At 50.2% G+C, this 17,592-nt stretch overlaps 10 non-coding genes across 10 annotated transcripts; all 10 read left to right on the top strand.

Annotated features, from left to right (window-relative positions):
* Window positions 1–532: 532 nt before the first annotated feature.
* Trnal-uaa (transfer RNA leucine (anticodon UAA)) lies at window positions 533–616 on the top strand. Its single transcript has one exon. It is a non-coding gene; the product is annotated as a tRNA-Leu (tRNA).
* Window positions 617–2,382: 1,766 nt separating this feature from the next.
* On the top strand, window positions 2,383–2,466 carry Trnal-uaa (transfer RNA leucine (anticodon UAA)). Its single transcript has one exon. It is a non-coding gene; the product is annotated as a tRNA-Leu (tRNA).
* Window positions 2,467–4,232: 1,766 nt separating this feature from the next.
* Window positions 4,233–4,316, top strand: Trnal-uaa (transfer RNA leucine (anticodon UAA)). Its single transcript has one exon. It is a non-coding gene; the product is annotated as a tRNA-Leu (tRNA).
* A 1,766-nt stretch (window positions 4,317–6,082) lies between these two features.
* Window positions 6,083–6,166, top strand: Trnal-uaa (transfer RNA leucine (anticodon UAA)). Its single transcript has one exon. It is a non-coding gene; the product is annotated as a tRNA-Leu (tRNA).
* Window positions 6,167–7,932: 1,766 nt separating this feature from the next.
* Trnal-uaa (transfer RNA leucine (anticodon UAA)) lies at window positions 7,933–8,016 on the top strand. Its single transcript has one exon. It is a non-coding gene; the product is annotated as a tRNA-Leu (tRNA).
* Window positions 8,017–9,782: 1,766 nt separating this feature from the next.
* On the top strand, window positions 9,783–9,866 carry Trnal-uaa (transfer RNA leucine (anticodon UAA)). Its single transcript has one exon. It is a non-coding gene; the product is annotated as a tRNA-Leu (tRNA).
* A 1,766-nt stretch (window positions 9,867–11,632) lies between these two features.
* On the top strand, window positions 11,633–11,716 carry Trnal-uaa (transfer RNA leucine (anticodon UAA)). The gene has a single exon. It is a non-coding gene; the product is annotated as a tRNA-Leu (tRNA).
* A 1,766-nt stretch (window positions 11,717–13,482) lies between these two features.
* Window positions 13,483–13,566, top strand: Trnal-uaa (transfer RNA leucine (anticodon UAA)). The gene has a single exon. It is a non-coding gene; the product is annotated as a tRNA-Leu (tRNA).
* A 1,766-nt stretch (window positions 13,567–15,332) lies between these two features.
* On the top strand, window positions 15,333–15,416 carry Trnal-uaa (transfer RNA leucine (anticodon UAA)). The gene has a single exon. It is a non-coding gene; the product is annotated as a tRNA-Leu (tRNA).
* Window positions 15,417–17,182: 1,766 nt separating this feature from the next.
* Window positions 17,183–17,266, top strand: Trnal-uaa (transfer RNA leucine (anticodon UAA)). The gene has a single exon. It is a non-coding gene; the product is annotated as a tRNA-Leu (tRNA).
* The last annotated feature ends 326 nt before the right edge of the window (window positions 17,267–17,592 follow it).

Below are 17,592 nucleotides of genomic sequence, written 5' to 3'. Positions count from 1 at the left end.
GTGCTGCTAGGGCGATATACTGTGACTAGGCGCAGAACTGACTTCCACTGAAGAAATCCGCCCTTTAATGCACATCAGGGCCAACACGAAATTTCTAATATGAAGTACTCACTGACGATCCAAAGACGTTTCAGTACGTATGCGTCGGTACCGCCGGGGCAGTGCCTAAGTATTGTAAAGTGAAGGTCGACAGTTCGATCCTCACACGAAGTATTTCATTGGCTTCCCACGAGTACGTAATGCACAGCGTGGCTGTTGCTAGGAAACGGCCTTAGATGCCGTTTGCTAATATCTGCTTTCTTTTGCGTCAATGTGGAAATTATCCTATTACTAAATACAGTTGTGCTAGTTACAGTTCAAACTGGATACGACGGAAGAGCGCGGGATGCGTTTCCTACGCCACATCTGACATTGCGCCTTAAATATTGTAAGACTGACATAATTCCGTCCTACCGAAAAAAGAAACAGATTTCGCAGTCAGGTTCTTGAGATAATGCTAGAGACGGAAGTCACTGGGACTGTTGTCTCACACGTCAGATTGGCCGAGCGGTCTAAGGCGCCAGATTTAAGCTCTGGTTCCCGAAAGGGAGCGTGGGTTCGAACCCCACATCTGACAATGCATTTTAATCATTCAGAAACTAACCTACTCCATTCATGTTGTAGAACAAGTAAATTACGCAGAAACACGCCATGGAGGTTTTGCTAGGGAAGACAGTGGCAGCAGTGCTGGCTTCTCACGTCCCATAGGCTGAGCAGTCAAAAAGAAATAGCGGAACATACTTTTCCTGTGTCGAGTTTTAGCTCTTCTCACGGACGTTTCCGTGGTTGTTGTGTTGTGGCTCTGGGCTCGAAGCGACAGGCGAAAATGAGTCAACAGTGACACGTACGTGTTTCAATGAATGGCAGGGCTTTAATAAAGATAGATGAAACGGCGGTTGGGGTAGTGGAGTCCTGAAGCGGCCGTATTGCGCGGGCAATAAGCTCACCAAGTTAGAGTGTTATTATGCTAATAACGAGGGGGCTGTGGGTTCGATCCCACCAAGGGCTATTCCATTTTGTTTCCCTAAAAGGCAAATCCCAAGTGATCTGTACAAGGACTAAGGCGTCCGCCCGTCTGGCGACGTTCTCGCCAACTTGTATGCCACGCCAAAGACACGGGTCCATGCCCGATCACCGAAATTCGACAGCGTTGGGCGTGGTTAGTACTCAGGTGGGTGACCAGCTAGGAAGTCCGCGAGCTATTGGTTTCTTCAGTTTTGCCTTTTTCCTTAGTTTTTGAGTCTGCTGCGCGGAAATCCTGCGGTCCAGCACGCTGACACCTCTCTTGCTTCTCGGTACGCACAGGCGCGAACCTGCGGCCACTGTCAAATGAAAGAGTCCGTTGTGTGTTTGTCGATTTGGCGTCTCCCAGTCGTTTCTAGCGCCAGTCCTCTACATATACGGCCATTTGCAAGCGTCAGCTTTCGCGTCAGCCGAGCAAAGTCGAGACAAGTCGACACATGAGGACACACGATGCTGTGAATCGTAATCCGCACTAGCCTTCGCGGAGCGAGACGAGGGGTGGAGGAAAACCATTCGTACCACAACTGTTCGGAAATTCGAAGATCAAGTAGCGTTGAACACACTCTCCTGAGTAAAGGAGACAACTTCCGTGTGGTGTCCGGGTTTCGAACCCGGATCAGCTACTTGGGAAGCAACCACGCTGACCGACACACCACCACTGCCTTCCCCTACAAGCTGTTTGCGCCGTGATGTGTCGCCTTCCCTCCTGGCGCCAGAGGACGAAGGCTATCTCGCTGTAGGCGCTCAACGCCGAGTGGAAGGCGAGCACATCTGAACCCGTTTTCCTGGTGCTGCTAGGGCGATATACTGTGACTAGGCGCAGAACTGACTTCCACTGAAGAAATCTGCCCTTTAATGCACATCAGGGCCAACACGAAATTTCTAATATGAAGTACTCACTGACGATCCAAAGACGTTTCAGTACGTATGCGTCGGTACCGCCGGGGCAGTGCCTAAGTATTGTAAAGTGAAGGTCGACAGTTCGATCCTCACACGAAGTATTTCATTGGCTTCCCACGAGTACGTAATGCACAGCGTGGCTGTTGCTAGGAAACGGCCTTAGATGCCGTTTGCTAATATCTGCTTTCTTTTGCGTCAATGTGGAAATTATCCTATTACTAAATACAGTTGTGCTAGTTACAGTTCAAACTGGATACGACGGAAGAGCGCGGGATGCGTTTCCTACGCCACATCTGACATTGCGCCTTAAATATTGTAAGACTGACATAATTCCGTCCTACCGAAAAAAGAAACAGATTTCGCAGTCAGGTTCTTGAGATAATGCTAGAGACGGAAGTCACTGGGACTGTTGTCTCACACGTCAGATTGGCCGAGCGGTCTAAGGCGCCAGATTTAAGCTCTGGTTCCCGAAAGGGAGCGTGGGTTCGAACCCCACATCTGACAATGCATTTTAATCATTCAGAAACTAACCTACTCCATTCATGTTGTAGAACAAGTAAATTACGCAGAAACACGCCATGGAGGTTTTGCTAGGGAAGACAGTGGCAGCAGTGCTGGCTTCTCACGTCCCATAGGCTGAGCAGTCAAAAAGAAATAGCGGAACATACTTTTCCTGTGTCGAGTTTTAGCTCTTCTCACGGACGTTTCCGTGGTCGTTGTGTTGTGGCTCTGGGCTCGAAGCGACAGGCGAAAATGAGTCAACAGTGACACGTACGTGTTTCAATGAATGGCAGGGCTTTAATAAAGATAGATGAAACGGCGGTTGGGGTAGTGGAGTCCTGAAGCGGCCTTATTGCGCGGGCAATAAGCTCACCAAGTTAGAGTGTTATTATGCTAATAACGAGGGGGCTGTGGGTTCGATCCCACCAAGGGCTATTCCATTTTGTTTCCCTAAAAGGCAAATCCCAAGTGATCTGTACAAGGACTAAGGCGTCCGCCCGTCTGGCGACGTTCTCGCCAACTTGTATGCCACGCCAAAGACACGGGTCCATGCCCGATCACCGAAATTCGACAGCGTTGGGCGTGGTTAGTACTCAGGTGGGTGACCAGCTAGGAAGTCCGCGAGCTATTGGTTTCTTCAGTTTTGCCTTTTTCCTTAGTTTTTGAGTCTGCTGCGCGGAAATCCTGCGGTCCAGCACGCTGACACCTCTCTTGCTTCTCGGTACGCACAGGCGCGAACCTGCGGCCACTGTCAAATGAAAGAGTCCGTTGTGTGTTTGTCGATTTGGCGTCTCCCAGTCGTTTCTAGCGCCAGTCCTCTACATATACGGCCATTTGCAAGCGTCAGCTTTCGCGTCAGCCGAGCAAAGTCGAGACAAGTCGACACATGAGGACACACGATGCTGTGAATCGTAATCCGCACTAGCCTTCGCGGAGCGAGACGAGGGGTGGAGGAAAACCATTCGTACCACAACTGTTCGGAAATTCGAAGATCAAGTAGCGTTGAACACACTCTCCTGAGTAAAGGAGACAACTTCCGTGTGGTGTCCGGGTTTCGAACCCGGATCAGCTACTTGGGAAGCAACCACGCTGACCGACACACCACCACTGCCTTCCCCTACAAGCTGTTTGCGCCGTGATGTGTCGCCTTCCCTCCTGGCGCCAGAGGACGAAGGCTATCTCGCTGTAGGCGCTCAACGCCGAGTGGAAGGCGAGCACATCTGAACCCGTTTTCCTGGTGCTGCTAGGGCGATATACTGTGACTAGGCGCAGAACTGACTTCCACTGAAGAAATCTGCCCTTTAATGCACATCAGGGCCAACACGAAATTTCTAATATGAAGTACTCACTGACGATCCAAAGACGTTTCAGTACGTATGCGTCGGTACCGCCGGGGCAGTGCCTAAGTATTGTAAAGTGAAGGTCGACAGTTCGATCCTCACACGAAGTATTTCATTGGCTTCCCACGAGTACGTAATGCACAGCGTGGCTGTTGCTAGGAAACGGCCTTAGATGCCGTTTGCTAATATCTGCTTTCTTTTGCGTCAATGTGGAAATTATCCTATTACTAAATACAGTTGTGCTAGTTACAGTTCAAACTGGATACGACGGAAGAGCGCGGGATGCGTTTCCTACGCCACATCTGACATTGCGCCTTAAATATTGTAAGACTGACATAATTCCGTCCTACCGAAAAAAGAAACAGATTTCGCAGTCAGGTTCTTGAGATAATGCTAGAGACGGAAGTCACTGGGACTGTTGTCTCACACGTCAGATTGGCCGAGCGGTCTAAGGCGCCAGATTTAAGCTCTGGTTCCCGAAAGGGAGCGTGGGTTCGAACCCCACATCTGACAATGCATTTTAATCATTCAGAAACTAACCTACTCCATTCATGTTGTAGAACAAGTAAATTACGCAGAAACACGCCATGGAGGTTTTGCTAGGGAAGACAGTGGCAGCAGTGCTGGCTTCTCACGTCCCATAGGCTGAGCAGTCAAAAAGAAATAGCGGAACATACTTTTCCTGTGTCGAGTTTTAGCTCTTCTCACGGACGTTTCCGTGGTTGTTGTGTTGTGGCTCTGGGCTCGAAGCGACAGGCGAAAATGAGTCAACAGTGACACGTACGTGTTTCAATGAATGGCAGGGCTTTAATAAAGATAGATGAAACGGCGGTTGGGGTAGTGGAGTCCTGAAGCGGCCTTATTGCGCGGGCAATAAGCTCACCAAGTTAGAGTGTTATTATGCTAATAACGAGGGGGCTGTGGGTTCGATCCCACCAAGGGCTATTCCATTTTGTTTCCCTAAAAGGCAAATCCCAAGTGATCTGTACAAGGACTAAGGCGTCCGCCCGTCTGGCGACGTTCTCGCCAACTTGTATGCCACGCCAAAGACACGGGTCCATGCCCGATCACCGAAATTCGACAGCGTTGGGCGTGGTTAGTACTCAGGTGGGTGACCAGCTAGGAAGTCCGCGAGCTATTGGTTTCTTCAGTTTTGCCTTTTTCCTTAGTTTTTGAGTCTGCTGCGCGGAAATCCTGCGGTCCAGCACGCTGACACCTCTCTTGCTTCTCGGTACGCACAGGCGCGAACCTGCGGCCACTGTCAAATGAAAGAGTCCGTTGTGTGTTTGTCGATTTGGCGTCTCCCAGTCGTTTCTAGCGCCAGTCCTCTACATATACGGCCATTTGCAAGCGTCAGCTTTCGCGTCAGCCGAGCAAAGTCGAGACAAGTCGACACATGAGGACACACGATGCTGTGAATCGTAATCCGCACTAGCCTTCGCGGAGCGAGACGAGGGGTGGAGGAAAACCATTCGTACCACAACTGTTCGGAAATTCGAAGATCAAGTAGCGTTGAACACACTCTCCTGAGTAAAGGAGACAACTTCCGTGTGGTGTCCGGGTTTCGAACCCGGATCAGCTACTTGGGAAGCAACCACGCTGACCGACACACCACCACTGCCTTCCCCTACAAGCTGTTTGCGCCGTGATGTGTCGCCTTCCCTCCTGGCGCCAGAGGACGAAGGCTATCTCGCTGTAGGCGCTCAACGCCGAGTGGAAGGCGAGCACATCTGAACCCGTTTTCCTGGTGCTGCTAGGGCGATATACTGTGACTAGGCGCAGAACTGACTTCCACTGAAGAAATCTGCCCTTTAATGCACATCAGGGCCAACACGAAATTTCTAATATGAAGTACTCACTGACGATCCAAAGACGTTTCAGTACGTATGCGTCGGTACCGCCGGGGCAGTGCCTAAGTATTGTAAAGTGAAGGTCGACAGTTCGATCCTCACACGAAGTATTTCATTGGCTTCCCACGAGTACGTAATGCACAGCGTGGCTGTTGCTAGGAAACGGCCTTAGATGCCGTTTGCTAATATCTGCTTTCTTTTGCGTCAATGTGGAAATTATCCTATTACTAAATACAGTTGTGCTAGTTACAGTTCAAACTGGATACGACGGAAGAGCGCGGGATGCGTTTCCTACGCCACATCTGACATTGCGCCTTAAATATTGTAAGACTGACATAATTCCGTCCTACCGAAAAAAGAAACAGATTTCGCAGTCAGGTTCTTGAGATAATGCTAGAGACGGAAGTCACTGGGACTGTTGTCTCACACGTCAGATTGGCCGAGCGGTCTAAGGCGCCAGATTTAAGCTCTGGTTCCCGAAAGGGAGCGTGGGTTCGAACCCCACATCTGACAATGCATTTTAATCATTCAGAAACTAACCTACTCCATTCATGTTGTAGAACAAGTAAATTACGCAGAAACACGCCATGGAGGTTTTGCTAGGGAAGACAGTGGCAGCAGTGCTGGCTTCTCACGTCCCATAGGCTGAGCAGTCAAAAAGAAATAGCGGAACATACTTTTCCTGTGTCGAGTTTTAGCTCTTCTCACGGACGTTTCCGTGGTTGTTGTGTTGTGGCTCTGGGGTCGAAGCGACAGGCGAAAATGAGTCAACAGTGACACGTACGTGTTTCAATGAATGGCAGGGCTTTAATAAAGATAGATGAAACGGCGGTTGGGGTAGTGGAGTCCTGAAGCGGCCGTATTGCGCGGGCAATAAGCTCACCAAGTTAGAGTGTTACTATGCTAATAACGAGGGGGCTGTGGGTTCGATCCCACCAAGGGCTATTCCATTTTGTTTCCCTAAAAGGCAAATCCCAAGTGATCTGTACGAGGAATAACGCGTCCGCCCGTCTGGCGACGATCTCGCCAACTTGTATGCCACGCCAAAGACACGGGTCCATGCCCGATCACCGAAATTCGACAGCGTTGGGCGTGGTTAGTACTCAGGTGGGTGACCAGCTAGGAAGTCCGCGAGCTATTGATTTCTTCAGTTTTGCCTTTTTCCTTAGTTTTTGAGTCTGCTGCGCGGAAATCCTGCGGTCCAGCACGCTGACACCTCTCTTGCTTCTCGGTACGCACAGGGGCGAACCTGCGGCCACTGTCAAATGAAAGAGTCCGTTGTGTGTTTGTCGATTTGGCGTCTCCCAGTCGTTTCTAGCGCCAGTCCTCTACATATACGGCCATTTGCAAGCGTCAGCTTTCGCGTCAGCCGAGCAAAGTCGAGACAAGTCGACACATGAGGACACACGATGCTGTGAATCGTAATCCGCACTAGCCTTCGCGGAGCGAGACGAGGGGTGGAGGAAAACCATTCGTACCACAACTGTTCGGAAATTCGAAGATCAAGTAGCGTTGAACACACTCTCCTGAGTAAAGGAGACAACTTCCGTGTGGTGTCCGGGTTTCGAACCCGGATCAGCTACTTGGGAAGCAACCACGCTGACCGACACACCACCACTGCCTTCCCCTACAAGCTGTTTGCGCCGTGATGTGTCGCCTTCCCTCCTGGCGCCAGAGGACGAAGGCTATCTCGCTGTAGGCGCTCAACGCCGAGTGGAAGGCGAGCACATCTGAACCCGTTTTCCTGGTGCTGCTAGGGCGATATACTGTGACTAGGCGCAGAACTGACTTCCACTGAAGAAATCCGCCCTTTAATGCACATCAGGGCCAACACGAAATTTCTAATATGAAGTACTCACTGACGATCCAAAGACGTTTCAGTACGTATGCGTCGGTACCGCCGGGGCAGTGCCTAAGTATTGTAAAGTGAAGGTCGACAGTTCGATCCTCACACGAAGTATTTCATTGGCTTCCCACGAGTACGTAATGCACAGCGTGGCTGTTGCTAGGAAACGGCCTTAGATGCCGTTTGCTAATATCTGCTTTCTTTTGCGTCAATGTGGAAATTATCCTATTACTAAATACAGTTGTGCTAGTTACAGTTCAAACTGGATACGACGGAAGAGCGCGGGATGCGTTTCCTACGCCACATCTGACATTGCGCCTTAAATATTGTAAGACTGACATAATTCCGTCCTACCGAAAAAAGAAACAGATTTCGCAGTCAGGTTCTTGAGATAATGCTAGAGACGGAAGTCACTGGGACTGTTGTCTCACACGTCAGATTGGCCGAGCGGTCTAAGGCGCCAGATTTAAGCTCTGGTTCCCGAAAGGGAGCGTGGGTTCGAACCCCACATCTGACAATGCATTTTAATCATTCAGAAACTAACCTACTCCATTCATGTTGTAGAACAAGTAAATTACGCAGAAACACGCCATGGAGGTTTTGCTAGGGAAGACAGTGGCAGCAGTGCTGGCTTCTCACGTCCCATAGGCTGAGCAGTCAAAAAGAAATAGCGGAACATACTTTTCCTGTGTCGAGTTTTAGCTCTTCTCACGGACGTTTCCGTGGTTGTTGTGTTGTGGCTCTGGGCTCGAAGCGACAGGCGAAAATGAGTCAACAGTGACACGTACGTGTTTCAATGAATGGCAGGGCTTTAATAAAGATAGATGAAACGGCGGTTGGGGTAGTGGAGTCCTGAAGCGGCCGTATTGCGCGGGCAATAAGCTCACCAAGTTAGAGTGTTATTATGCTAATAACGAGGGGGCTGTGGGTTCGATCCCACCAAGGGCTATTCCATTTTGTTTCCCTAAAAGGCAAATCCCAAGTGATCTGTACAAGGACTAAGGCGTCCGCCCGTCTGGCGACGTTCTCGCCAACTTGTATGCCACGCCAAAGACACGGGTCCATGCCCGATCACCGAAATTCGACAGCGTTGGGCGTGGTTAGTACTCAGGTGGGTGACCAGCTAGGAAGTCCGCGAGCTATTGGTTTCTTCAGTTTTGCCTTTTTCCTTAGTTTTTGAGTCTGCTGCGCGGAAATCCTGCGGTCCAGCACGCTGACACCTCTCTTGCTTCTCGGTACGCACAGGCGCGAACCTGCGGCCACTGTCAAATGAAAGAGTCCGTTGTGTGTTTGTCGATTTGGCGTCTCCCAGTCGTTTCTAGCGCCAGTCCTCTACATATACGGCCATTTGCAAGCGTCAGCTTTCGCGTCAGCCGAGCAAAGTCGAGACAAGTCGACACATGAGGACACACGATGCTGTGAATCGTAATCCGCACTAGCCTTCGCGGAGCGAGACGAGGGGTGGAGGAAAACCATTCGTACCACAACTGTTCGGAAATTCGAAGATCAAGTAGCGTTGAACACACTCTCCTGAGTAAAGGAGACAACTTCCGTGTGGTGTCCGGGTTTCGAACCCGGATCAGCTACTTGGGAAGCAACCACGCTGACCGACACACCACCACTGCCTTCCCCTACAAGCTGTTTGCGCCGTGATGTGTCGCCTTCCCTCCTGGCGCCAGAGGACGAAGGCTATCTCGCTGTAGGCGCTCAACGCCGAGTGGAAGGCGAGCACATCTGAACCCGTTTTCCTGGTGCTGCTAGGGCGATATACTGTGACTAGGCGCAGAACTGACTTCCACTGAAGAAATCTGCCCTTTAATGCACATCAGGGCCAACACGAAATTTCTAATATGAAGTACTCACTGACGATCCAAAGACGTTTCAGTACGTATGCGTCGGTACCGCCGGGGCAGTGCCTAAGTATTGTAAAGTGAAGGTCGACAGTTCGATCCTCACACGAAGTATTTCATTGGCTTCCCACGAGTACGTAATGCACAGCGTGGCTGTTGCTAGGAAACGGCCTTAGATGCCGTTTGCTAATATCTGCTTTCTTTTGCGTCAATGTGGAAATTATCCTATTACTAAATACAGTTGTGCTAGTTACAGTTCAAACTGGATACGACGGAAGAGCGCGGGATGCGTTTCCTACGCCACATCTGACATTGCGCCTTAAATATTGTAAGACTGACATAATTCCGTCCTACCGAAAAAAGAAACAGATTTCGCAGTCAGGTTCTTGAGATAATGCTAGAGACGGAAGTCACTGGGACTGTTGTCTCACACGTCAGATTGGCCGAGCGGTCTAAGGCGCCAGATTTAAGCTCTGGTTCCCGAAAGGGAGCGTGGGTTCGAACCCCACATCTGACAATGCATTTTAATCATTCAGAAACTAACCTACTCCATTCATGTTGTAGAACAAGTAAATTACGCAGAAACACGCCATGGAGGTTTTGCTAGGGAAGACAGTGGCAGCAGTGCTGGCTTCTCACGTCCCATAGGCTGAGCAGTCAAAAAGAAATAGCGGAACATACTTTTCCTGTGTCGAGTTTTAGCTCTTCTCACGGACGTTTCCGTGGTTGTTGTGTTGTGGCTCTGGGCTCGAAGCGACAGGCGAAAATGAGTCAACAGTGACACGTACGTGTTTCAATGAATGGCAGGGCTTTAATAAAGATAGATGAAACGGCGGTTGGGGTAGTGGAGTCCTGAAGCGGCCGTATTGCGCGGGCAATAAGCTCACCAAGTTAGAGTGTTATTATGCTAATAACGAGGGGGCTGTGGGTTCGATCCCACCAAGGGCTATTCCATTTTGTTTCCCTAAAAGGCAAATCCCAAGTGATCTGTACAAGGACTAAGGCGTCCGCCCGTCTGGCGACGTTCTCGCCAACTTGTATGCCACGCCAAAGACACGGGTCCATGCCCGATCACCGAAATTCGACAGCGTTGGGCGTGGTTAGTACTCAGGTGGGTGACCAGCTAGGAAGTCCGCGAGCTATTGGTTTCTTCAGTTTTGCCTTTTTCCTTAGTTTTTGAGTCTGCTGCGCGGAAATCCTGCGGTCCAGCACGCTGACACCTCTCTTGCTTCTCGGTACGCACAGGCGCGAACCTGCGGCCACTGTCAAATGAAAGAGTCCGTTGTGTGTTTGTCGATTTGGCGTCTCCCAGTCGTTTCTAGCGCCAGTCCTCTACATATACGGCCATTTGCAAGCGTCAGCTTTCGCGTCAGCCGAGCAAAGTCGAGACAAGTCGACACATGAGGACACACGATGCTGTGAATCGTAATCCGCACTAGCCTTCGCGGAGTGAGACGAGGGGTGGAGGAAAACCATTCGTACCACAACTGTTCGGAAATTCGAAGATCAAGTAGCGTTGAACACACTCTCCTGAGTAAAGGAGACAACTTCCGTGTGGTGTCCGGGTTTCGAACCCGGATCAGCTACTTGGGAAGCAACCACGCTGACCGACACACCACCACTGCCTTCCCCTACAAGCTGTTTGCGCCGTGATGTGTCGCCTTCCCTCCTGGCGCCAGAGGACGAAGGCTATCTCGCTGTAGGCGCTCAACGCCGAGTGGAAGGCGAGCACATCTGAACCCGTTTTCCTGGTGCTGCTAGGGCGATATACTGTGACTAGGCGCAGAACTGACTTCCACTGAAGAAATCTGCCCTTTAATGCACATCAGGGCCAACACGAAATTTCTAATATGAAGTACTCACTGACGATCCAAAGACGTTTCAGTACGTATGCGTCGGTACCGCCGGGGCAGTGCCTAAGTATTGTAAAGTGAAGGTCGACAGTTCGATCCTCACACGAAGTATTTCATTGGCTTCCCACGAGTACGTAATGCACAGCGTGGCTGTTGCTAGGAAACGGCCTTAGATGCCGTTTGCTAATATCTGCTTTCTTTTGCGTCAATGTGGAAATTATCCTATTACTAAATACAGTTGTGCTAGTTACAGTTCAAACTGGATACGACGGAAGAGCGCGGGATGCGTTTCCTACGCCACATCTGACATTGCGCCTTAAATATTGTAAGACTGACATAATTCCGTCCTACCGAAAAAAGAAACAGATTTCGCAGTCAGGTTCTTGAGATAATGCTAGAGACGGAAGTCACTGGGACTGTTGTCTCACACGTCAGATTGGCCGAGCGGTCTAAGGCGCCAGATTTAAGCTCTGGTTCCCGAAAGGGAGCGTGGGTTCGAACCCCACATCTGACAATGCATTTTAATCATTCAGAAACTAACCTACTCCATTCATGTTGTAGAACAAGTAAATTACGCAGAAACACGCCATGGAGGTTTTGCTAGGGAAGACAGTGGCAGCAGTGCTGGCGTCTCACGTCCCATAGGCTGAGCAATCAAAAAGAAATAGCGGAACATACTTTTCCTGTGTCGAGTTTTAGCTCTTCTCACGGACGTTTCCGTGGTCGTTGTGTTGTGGCTCTGGGCTCGAAGCGACAGGCGAAAATGAGTCAACAGTGACACGTAAGTGTTTCAATGAATGGCAGGGCCTTAATAAAGATAGATGAAACGGCGGTTGGGGTAGTGGAGTCCTGAAGCGGCCGTATTGCGCGGGCAATAAGCTCACCAAATTAGGGTGTTATTATGCTAATAACGAGGGGGCTGTGGGTTCGATCCCACCAAGGGCTATTCCATTTTGTTTCCCTAAAAGGCAAATCCCAAGTGATCTGTACAAGGAATAACGCGTCCGCCCGTCTGGCGACGATCTCGCCAACTTGTATGCCACGCCAAAGACACGGGTCCATGCCCGATCACCGAAATTCGACAGCGTTGGGCGTGGTTAGTACTCAGGTGGGTGACCAGCTAGGAAGTCCGCGAGCTATTGATTTCTTCAGTTTTGCCTTTTTCCTTAGTTTTTGAGTCTGCTGCGCGGAAATCCTGCGGTCCAGCACGCTGACACCTCTCTTGCTTCTCGGTACGCACAGGGGCGAACCTGCGGCCACTGTCAAATGAAAGAGTCCGTTGTGTGTTTGTCGATTTGGCGTCTCCCAGTCGTTTCTAGCGCCAGTCCTCTACATATACGGCCATTTGCAAGCGTCAGCTTTCGCGTCAGCCGAGCAAAGTCGAGACAAGTCGACACATGAGGACACACGATGCTGTGAATCGTAATCCGCACTAGCCTTCGCGGAGCGAGACGAGGGGTGGAGGAAAACCATTCGTACCACAACTGTTCGGAAATTCGAAGATCAAGTAGCGTTGAACACACTCTCCTGAGTAAAGGAGACAACTTCCGTGTGGTGTCCGGGTTTCGAACCCGGATCAGCTACTTGGGAAGCAACCACGCTGACCGACACACCACCACTGCCTTCCCCTACAAGCTGTTTGCGCCGTGATGTGTCGCCTTCCCTCCTGGCGCCAGAGGACGAAGGCTATCTCGCTGTAGGCGCTCAACGCCGAGTGGAAGGCGAGCACATCTGAACCCGTTTTCCTGGTGCTGCTAGGGCGATATACTGTGACTAGGCGCAGAACTGACTTCCACTGAAGAAATCTGCCCTTTAATGCACATCAGGGCCAACACGAAATTTCTAATATGAAGTACTCACTGACGATCCAAAGACGTTTCAGTACGTATGCGTCGGTACCGCCGGGGCAGTGCCTAAGTATTGTAAAGTGAAGGTCGACAGTTCGATCCTCACACGAAGTATTTCATTGGCTTCCCACGAGTACGTAATGCACAGCGTGGCTGTTGCTAGGAAACGGCCTTAGATGCCGTTTGCTAATATCTGCTTTCTTTTGCGTCAATGTGGAAATTATCCTATTACTAAATACAGTTGTGCTAGTTACAGTTCAAACTGGATACGACGGAAGAGCGCGGGATGCGTTTCCTACGCCACATCTGACATTGCGCCTTAAATATTGTAAGACTGACATAATTCCGTCCTACCGAAAAAAGAAACAGATTTCGCAGTCAGGTTCTTGAGATAATGCTAGAGACGGAAGTCACTGGGACTGTTGTCTCACACGTCAGATTGGCCGAGCGGTCTAAGGCGCCAGATTTAAGCTCTGGTTCCCGAAAGGGAGCGTGGGTTCGAACCCCACATCTGACAATGCATTTTAATCATTCAGAAACTAACCTACTCCATTCATGTTGTAGAACAAGTAAATTACGCAGAAACACGCCATGGAGGTTTTGCTAGGGAAGACAGTGGCAGCAGTGCTGGCGTCTCACGTCCCATAGGCTGAGCAGTCAAAAAGAAATAGCGGAACATACTTTTCCTGTGTCGAGTTTTAGCTCTTCTCACGGACGTTTCCGTGGTCGTTGTGTTGTGGCTCTGGGCTCGAAGCGACAGGCGAAAATGAGTCAACAGTGACACGTAAGTGTTTCAATGAATGGCAGGGCCTTAATAAAGATAGATGAAACGGCGGTTGGGGTAGTGGAGTCCTGAAGCGGCCGTATTGCGCGGGCAATAAGCTCACCAAATTAGGGTGTTATTATGCTAATAACGAGGGGGCTGTGGGTTCGATCCCACCAAGGGCTATTCCATTTTGTTTCCCTAAAAGGCAAATCCCAAGTGATCTGTACAAGGAATAACGCGTCCGCCCGTCTGGCGACGATCTCGCCAACTTGTATGCCACGCCAAAGACACGGGTCCATGCCCGATCACCGAAATTCGACAGCGTTGGGCGTGGTTAGTACTCAGGTGGGTGACCAGCTAGGAAGTCCGCGAGCTATTGATTTCTTCAGTTTTGCCTTTTTCCTTAGTTTTTGAGTCTGCTGCGCGGAAATCCTGCGGTCCAGCACGCTGACACCTCTCTTGCTTCTCGGTACGCACAGGGGCGAACCTGCGGCCACTGTCAAATGAAAGAGTCCGTTGTGTGTTTGTCGATTTGGCGTCTCCCAGTCGTTTCTAGCGCCAGTCCTCTACATATACGGCCATTTGCAAGCGTCAGCTTTCGCGTCAGCCGAGCAAAGTCGAGACAAGTCGACACATGAGGACACACGATGCTGTGAATCGTAATCCGCACTAGCCTTCGCGGAGCGAGACGAGGGGTGGAGGAAAACCATTCGTACCACAACTGTCCGGAAATTCGAAGATCAAGTAGCGTTGAACACACTCTCCTGAGTAAAGGAGACAACTTCCGTGTGGTGTCCGGGTTTCGAACCCGGATCAGCTACTTGGGAAGCAACCACGCTGACCGACACACCACCACTGCCTTCCCCTACAAGCTGTTTGCGCCGTGATGTGTCGCCTTCCCTCCTGGCGCCAGAGGACGAAGGCTATCTCGCTGTAGGCGCTCAACGCCGAGTGGAAGGCGAGCACATCTGAACCCGTTTTCCTGGTGCTGCTAGGGCGATATACTGTGACTAGGCGCAGAACTGACTTCCACTGAAGAAATCTGCCCTTTAATGCACATCAGGGCCAACACGAAATTTCTAATATGAAGTACTCACTGACGATCCAAAGACGTTTCAGTACGTATGCGTCGGTACCGCCGGGGCAGTGCCTAAGTATTGTAAAGTGAAGGTCGACAGTTCGATCCTCACACGAAGTATTTCATTGGCTTCCCACGAGTACGTAATGCACAGCGTGGCTGTTGCTAGGAAACGGCCTTAGATGCCGTTTGCTAATATCTGCTTTCTTTTGCGTCAATGTGGAAATTATCCTATTACTAAATACAGTTGTGCTAGTTACAGTTCAAACTGGATACGACGGAAGAGCGCGGGATGCGTTTCCTACGCCACATCTGACATTGCGCCTTAAATATTGTAAGACTGACATAATTCCGTCCTACCGAAAAAAGAAACAGATTTCGCAGTCAGGTTCTTGAGATAATGCTAGAGACGGAAGTCACTGGGACTGTTGTCTCACACGTCAGATTGGCCGAGCGGTCTAAGGCGCCAGATTTAAGCTCTGGTTCCCGAAAGGGAGCGTGGGTTCGAACCCCACATCTGACAATGCATTTTAATCATTCAGAAACTAACCTACTCCATTCATGTTGTAGAACAAGTAAATTACGCAGAAACACGCCATGGAGGTTTTGCTAGGGAAGACAGTGGCAGCAGTGCTGGCGTCTCACGTCCCATAGGCTGAGCAGTCAAAAAGAAATAGCGGAACATACTTTTCCTGTGTCGAGTTTTAGCTCTTCTCACGGACGTTTCCGTGGTCGTTGTGTTGTGGCTCTGGGCTCGAAGCGACAGGCGAAAATGAGTCAACAGTGACACGTAAGTGTTTCAATGAATGGCAGGGCCTTAATAAAGATAGATGAAACGGCGGTTGGGGTAGTGGAGTCCTGAAGCGGCCGTATTGCGCGGGCAATAAGCTCACCAAATTAGGGTGTTATTATGCTAATAACGAGGGGGCTGTGGGTTCGATCCCACCAAGGGCTATTCCATTTTGTTTCCCTAAAAGGCAAATCCCAAGTGATCTGTACAAGGAATAACGCGTCCGCCCGTCTGGCGACGATCTCGCCAACTTGTATGCCACGCCAAAGACACGGGTCCATGCCCGATCACCGAAATTCGACAGCGTTGGGCGTGGTTAGTACTCAGGTGGGTGACCAGCTAGGAAGTCCGCGAGCTATTGATTTCTTCAGTTTTGCCTTTTTCCTTAGTTTTTGAGTCTGCTGCGCGGAAATCCTGCGGTCCAGCACGCTGACACCTCTCTTGCTTCTCGGTACGCACAGGGGCGAACCTGCGGCCACTGTCAAATGAAAGAGTCCGTTGTGTGTTTGTCGATTTGGCGTCTCCCAGTCGTTTCTAGCGCCAGTCCTCTACATATACGGCCATTTGCAAGCGTCAGCTTTCGCGTCAGCCGAGCAAAGTCGAGACAAGTCGACACATGAGGACACACGATGCTGTGAATCGTAATCCGCACTAGCCTTCGCGGAGCGAGACGAGGGGTGGAGGAAAACCATTCGTACCACAACTGTTCGGAAATTCGAAGATCAAGTAGCGTTGAACACACTCTCCTGAGTAAAGGAGACAACTTCCGTGTGGTGTCCGGGTTTCGAACCCGGATCAGCTACTTGGGAAGCAACCACGCTGACCGACACACCACCACTGCCTTCCCCTACAAGCTGTTTGCGCCGTGATGTGTCGCCTTCCCTCCTGGCGCCAGAGGACGAAGGCTATCTCGCTGTAGGCGCTCAACGCCGAGTGGAAGGCGAGCACATCTGAACCCGTTTTCCTGGTGCTGCTAGGGCGATATACTGTGACTAGGCGCAGAACTGACTTCCACTGAAGAAATCCGCCCTTTAATGCACATCAGGGCCAACACGAAATTTCTAATATGAAGTACTCACTGACGATCCAAAGACGTTTCAGTACGTATGCGTCGGTACCGCCGGGGCAGTGCCTAAGTATTGTAAAGTGAAGGTCGACAGTTCGATCCTCACACGAAGTATTTCATTGGCTTCCCACGAGTACGTAATGCACAGCGTGGCTGTTGCTAGGAAACGGCCTTAGATGCCGTTTGCTAATATCTGCTTTCTTTTGCGTCAATGTGGAAATTATCCTATTACTAAATACAGTTGTGCTAGTTACAGTTCAAACTGGATACGACGGAAGAGCGCGGGATGCGTTTCCTACGCCACATCTGACATTGCGCCTTAAATATTGTAAGACTGACATAATTCCGTCCTACCGAAAAAAGAAACAGATTTCGCAGTCAGGTTCTTGAGATAATGCTAGAGACGGAAGTCACTGGGACTGTTGTCTCACACGTCAGATTGGCCGAGCGGTCTAAGGCGCCAGATTTAAGCTCTGGTTCCCGAAAGGGAGCGTGGGTTCGAACCCCACATCTGACAATGCATTTTAATCATTCAGAAACTAACCTACTCCATTCATGTTGTAGAACAAGTAAATTACGCAGAAACACGCCATGGAGGTTTTGCTAGGGAAGACAGTGGCAGCAGTGCTGGCTTCTCACGTCCCATAGGCTGAGCAGTCAAAAAGAAATAGCGGAACATACTTTTCCTGTGTCGAGTTTTAGCTCTTCTCACGGACGTTTCCGTGGTTGTTGTGTTGTGGCTCTGGGCTCGAAGCGACAGGCGAAAATGAGTCAACAGTGACACGTACGTGTTTCAATGAATGGCAGGGCTTTAATAAAGATAGATGAAACGGCGGTTGGGGT

Source organism: Schistocerca gregaria, chromosome 7, assembly GCF_023897955.1.
Source record: "Schistocerca gregaria isolate iqSchGreg1 chromosome 7, iqSchGreg1.2, whole genome shotgun sequence".
Classification (NCBI taxonomy): Eukaryota; Metazoa; Arthropoda; class Insecta; order Orthoptera; family Acrididae; genus Schistocerca; species Schistocerca gregaria.
The sequence above is the reverse complement of the archived record's forward strand: the minus strand, read 5'-3'. Positions and strand labels throughout refer to the sequence as shown.